This window comes from Lactuca saligna, chromosome 3 (genome assembly GCF_052625555.1).
Source record: "Lactuca saligna cultivar CGN05327 chromosome 3, ASM5262555v1, whole genome shotgun sequence".
In the NCBI taxonomy this organism is placed as follows: Eukaryota; Viridiplantae; Streptophyta; class Magnoliopsida; order Asterales; family Asteraceae; genus Lactuca; species Lactuca saligna.
In genome coordinates, this window is record NC_136419.1 from 65,184,898 (window position 1) to 65,191,310 (window position 6,413).

Consider the following 6,413-nt stretch of genomic DNA (forward strand, 5'->3'; position numbering starts at 1 on the left):
TTCTTTTTATTCTCGGCCTAAGAAACTCACCACCATCTTCATTCCCACTTCAAACTCTCTAAAATTCTCTCTAATCTCTCAAGGAAACAAAGAAAAATCCTCCCCTTTCCTCTCTAAAAACTATGATTTGTGTGGGTTAGCTCAAAGTGGATCATTTCAAGATCACATACTAGGAATGTTACTTCACTATTAAGTGGGAAAATCCATCTTATGTTTAGATCCTCATAAAAACATCTCAAATCTTGTATTAATACTCCTAGAATCATCATACTTTTCGAGGAACCTCTCAATGAAGTGTGCGAGGCTGAAATCCCTTCCAATCTCTTCCTAAAAACCGATCTATCAACCCGAAGGTGAGTTCATACCCCTTATTATGTTTTGGGGGAGAATACAAGTTGTTTTGTGTAGATCTATGCGTGTATGTAGGATTTTATGTGTTTTTCATGATATATATGTGATTATGAGTCATAAACTCCATGAACTTGAAGATCTACAAAAATATGATGCTATTTGTAGAACATAACACTCATTTCAACTTATCTTGCAAAGAAATGGTTTTAAAATACATCAAAGTTACTTAAAACTAATAAAACTGCATAAGAGGGCCAAAAGCGACAAAATAACCAAAATGGGTATTTTATGTAACTCACAGTTTTTAGGGGTTCAAAAAGGATTATTTTGCTAAATATGGATATTTACGGCATGTGGGACCCTAGAAGGACTAAAAATGCAAAAATTTTCACAATTGGGCTTTATTTGGGCTTCTCACGGCCTTGGGCCAAAAATTGTACCTTTTTGGGCTTTTGTGGGCTTAAGTGTCATTTTCAACATAGTTGTGCCAAAAATGTAAATTTTTGCTAAGAAAAAACTAAAAGTATGAATTTGTTAGAAGTTGGGCCAAAATGATAAACTTATTTACAAACAGGCCAAAAATACACATTTTCATAAAAAAAAAATCAAGCCAAAAATGATATTTTTGACAAAAAGGGAGTTAAAAATGTAATTTTTACTAAAACTAGCATTAAATGCAAGTTTTGTCCTTAAAAGGGGTCTAAAATGTTATTTTAACCAAAAATGTGCTCAAATTATAAATTTTCGGTTTTAGGACAAAAAATGTATTTTTTTTTTTAAAAAAAAAAATGGGTTTTTTCATGTCAATTTGGCAACCAACGAAGCTTATACAATCAACGTAACAAACAACGGATAAATTACATCAGTTTTACCTTTATTGGGCATGGAATTAATTTACATGCTTAGTGGGCCTTAGTATTCCACTTACATGTTTATTGGGCCTAGGATACTCCTTATGTGCTTTATGGGCCTAAAATTAATTTAGATGCTTAGTGGGTCTTAGTAGTCCATTTACATGTTTATTAGGCCTGGAATACTCCTAATGTGCTTATTGAGTCTAGAATTAATTTACATGCTTAGTGGGCCTTAATAGTCCACATACATGTTTATTGGGCCTGGGATACTCCTTATATGCTTAATGGGCTTGGAAATAATATACATGTTAAATGAGCATTAGTTGGCCTTTTACATATATATTCGGCCCGAGATATATATTATCATTCCTTTTGAGCCTGAAAATAAATTACATGCTTAGTGGGCCTTAGTTGTCCACTTACATGTTCATTGGGTCTGGAATATACCTTATATGTTTTCTCTTTCTCGTCAAATTTGATTAAGGATCTAGTGGGACGTTTCGTTTGGCACCAAATGAGTGTACAAAAACGTAGCCTGTAGTTATAACCAGAGTCTCCCGGAGCGAGAGTATGAGTTTGTATGTAGATCTATACGGGGGTGACGCCCTACACCTGAGCTGTTCGCTACAGTTAAACTAGGCCAGTCTAGGGTGACAAACCATATCTTAAACAAGTCAGCGTCTAATAGATGTCATGACAGGCGAAATTATCATTATCAAGTATGGTTATAACGACTCACTAAGAGGAATTAACGTTCTAAAATTTACGGGAAACCATTTTTTGTGGATAAAACGGTAACCTATACGCGCTTGTACTCAACATCGGGTGTTGAGATTCCAACATTCTCTTATGCAGACAACATCGAGTTGTCTTGAGTTCATTCTCTTTATATTCAGAAACCATCTTTTGTGGATAACACGATAACCTATACGCACTGGTACTTAACCTCGGCTGTTAAGATTCGAGCATTCTCTTACGCAGACAACATCGGGTTGTCTGGAGTTCATTCTCTTTATATTCAGAAACCATCTTTTGTGGATAACACAATAACCTATACGCATTGTTACTCAACCTCAGGTGTTGAGATTCCAACATTCTCAACATTGGGTTGTCTGGAGTTCATTCTCTTTATATTCGAAAACCATCTTTTGTGGATAACATGGTAACCTATACGCGTTGGTACTCAACATCGGGTGTTAAGATTCTAGCATTCTCTTACGCAGACAACATCAGGTTGTCTGGTGTTCATTCTCTTTATATTCGGAAACCATCTTTTGTGGATAACACGGTATTATACTCGTGCGGGTACTCAACCTCGGGTGTTGAGATTCCAACATTCTCTTACGCAGACAACATCAGGTTGTCTGGAGTTCATTCTCTTTATATTCGGAAATCATCTTTTCTGGATAATATGGTATGATACTCGTGCTGGTACTTAAACTCGGGTGTTGAGATTCCAGCATTCTCATAAGCAGACAACATCGGGTTGTCTGGGATTAGTCTCTTTATACTCTCATAAATAATAAAACACATGCATTAATACAAGATCGGACACGAAAACATTTCAAATATTTCAAATTGTATTGCGGAAAATATCAGATTTTCTGGTGTTTACCAAACAATACAAAACATTTTACTCAAACATGCTTATGAACTCACTAATATTTTTATGTTGACCTTTTTAAATTAACTTGTATTTTCAGGAAACCGTTGAGCAGGTTGGTCAGCAAGAATACATGGATATTTTGTTATGTTATGTTTTTATCATACTTTGAATATTTTGGCATGTAATATTAAAATACAATACTTGATGTAAACAACAAATGTTGTAATATTACATGTGTGATGATGATGATGATGATGGTGTTATGTTTCAATTATATACTCTGTATTGATACTACAAAAATAAAGTCACCCAAGCTCCCGGACGCTTCCGCCGTCTGGTTCGGGGGTGTGACAGAATCCCAAAAAATCAGCATTTTCAATTCAAATTTTAATACATGCGTATCGAAAAATCCAATAATACGTCTTCCACTTGCATTCCAATTCCAATTGTCGACTTTCATTGTGCTTTCTTTTTCAACATTACGTTTTCTGCAGAAGATACATCATAAAAGAAATCCGGTTAGTTCATCTTCATATCTTCATAAACCAATAATTCTAACTTTTTTCTGAAAATACTTTAATATCATTCTACTTTTGGTTATTATTTCTTTGTTCAGATGCATCCTACTTGATTCATCGATTTCTGGTTTGATTTCTCCATATGTGTTTTAATTCACTGATTTCATATAGAGTTTGATGTGTTTATTTTGTTTTCTTATTTTTTCTGTATTATGATATGTAATAATGTCATAAGAAACATTCCAATTATTTTTTGCATAGTTGATAATTGCATACCAGATTAAGTTGGTCCATTTTGATATATAATCAGAGAAATGTGAAGGAATATTTTTTATTAAATAATAGCTACATTTTCTATGTCGTTATATTGCTCTTAGCATGATATCCGTTAGTACTAAGTTTAAACCAACTAATAATTTGTTTTTGAAAGAAATAAAGATTTGAGTTTTTATGCATGTAATTTTTGTGGAGTAGTAGAATGATGCATGTTGCTAACTTACTATTGAAGAAACATTTCCAAAATGTGAAATGTCGGGTTTAAGTTTAGTAGTGAGCTATTTTTGGTCATTTAGTTTAGAGCAAATACCATGAATGCAGTGTATTTTTATGTTTCTTTCGCTTTACTTACCAAATTAATTTGCTTTTGGTTTAACCACTAACACCCCGTTCCCGAGTTTATCAAAAGAAAAGAAAAGAAAATCATGAGAGAAAAAAGATAAACGAAAGTAAAACAAAATTATCTTTTGTGTTCCTGAGTTGGAAATAAGTGGAAAGAAAATTAATCATTTTCCTTTTTCCTTTCAAATCCTCCCAAATCGAAAGAAAATATAAGAGGGAAAGTGATCATTCCATTTCCCTCCACTTCCTTCTTTTAATTAAACTTGGAAACACCAATTTTTTTTTTTTTTTTTTTTTTTCATTTCCAAATTTCTTTTCCTTTCTCTCGTTAAGTTGAACTCGGGAACCAGGTGTTAGTATCACATAAATTGCACAATCTATTTTAAAATATTTTATTTAAATTGCAAAAATTTATTTCCTTTTCAAGTTGATGCTATATATTTATCTATTACAAACTTCACGAAAAAACATATGATATTAATCTATGTCGACAAGTACCTATAAATTGTTGTCTTCATTGTCAGGCAATTCAATGCGTAACAGCGATGTACTCACGCCATGGAAAGCATGTGTTGAATTTTAAAGTCCATAATCGACTTTAAGTCCTTAAATTGTTATTTTTTTAGAAAGGGTTGTGTGTTTTGCCGTAGAATATATATATATATATATATATATATATATATATATATATATATATATATATATATATATATATATATATATATATATATATATATATATATATATATATATATATATATATATATATATATATGTTTAGGTTTATTTGAAACCATTCTAATTTGTGAAAAACCGTGAGACCAGATCTAAAAATAATTTTAAAATGCAAAATAAAAGGAAAATCCAAAAATTCTTTTTTTTTTTTAATATTATTTTCGGAACTTGAATTAACTAAAAAAAATAAAAATAAAATAGAAACAAAATAAAAAAAATCCCGTTTTTTTTTAAATACGTGAAATATTCTAATAGAATATTATACTGACATATTCTAAAAAATAATTTTAAAATGCAAAATAAATGGAAAAATCTAAAAATTCTTTTTTTAAATATTATTTTTGGAACTTGAATTAACTAAAAAAAATAAAAAAAAATCCCATCTTTTTTGAAAAATACGTGAAATATTCTAATAAAATATTACACTGTACATATTCTAAAAACAATTTCAAAATGAAAAAAATCCAAAAATTCTTTTTTTAAATATTATTTTCGGAACTTGAATTAACCAAAAAAAAAATTAAAAAAATGCGTCTCACGGTCTCACAAAATTAGGTCGTCTCACGTGAACCTAACCTTATATATATATATATATATATATATATATATATATATATATATATATATATATATATATATATATATATATATATATATATATATATATATATATATAACAAGGAACCAATCGTGATCGTCGGAAATCATAATGATCAACGGCTAAAGAAATAGATGTACACTTTTATATTTGATGCACATATACTGGATTATACAAAAAATTCTACCTCCTTAACAAAAAACTCACCTCTTTTTTTCATTTAAAAACGAACTTTTTTTTTTCAAAAATGGCCAATTGAGCCAACTCACCTCAGTAGCCTGGGAATCTTTTTGATTGTCAGCAGACTGAGGTGAGTTTGCTCACTATACTGTAGGACACTAGGGGTTGTATGTGCTTGGGGTCATTATGACTCCTACTATATGTGTTGTATGTATGTGTGTTTGTTTGCTATATGTATGTGGGGTGAAATAGACCTGGTATAGCCTTGTGCTGACATATGTGTTGAAATAGACCTGGTACAGCCTTATGCTGACATATGAGTTGAAATAAACTCGAGGGTGAAATAGACCCGGTACAGCCTTGAGCTGATATATATATATATATATATATATATATATATATATATATATATATATATATATATGGTATGAAATATTTTGGGGAACTCACTAAGCTTTGTGCTTATGGTTTTTAGTATATGTTTCAGGTACTTTTAGTTCAAAGGGGAAGAGTCTAGGATGATCGCATTGTACAAACCATGATTTTCCACGTATTTGACTATGATGTACTTATTGGATGTTTGTTACACCCCCAAACCAGAATGGCGGAAACATTCGGGGGTGGATGACTTCACGTAGTACCATTTTTAGCTTCTTAGTCTTTTTCATGCCAATCATGGTGGAAAATTCCAAGACATCTGTTCCAAGGATAGACCAGAAGGGGTGAAAAACTACAAAGTTAGGAAATTCATGAAAAGTGAATTCTTTCAATACACCCTGACCCAGAGAGGATGAGTATGTCAGATCTAAAACAAACTTTTTTTTCATGAATCCTGAAGAGATATTTCTAATTACTCACGTGTTCCAGCTTAAGGCAGAAAAATATTCTACAATGATAGTTGCCTTCGAAAGGGCTTGTGAATTCCTGAAGGCCCTGGTGTGATTTTGGAAAAA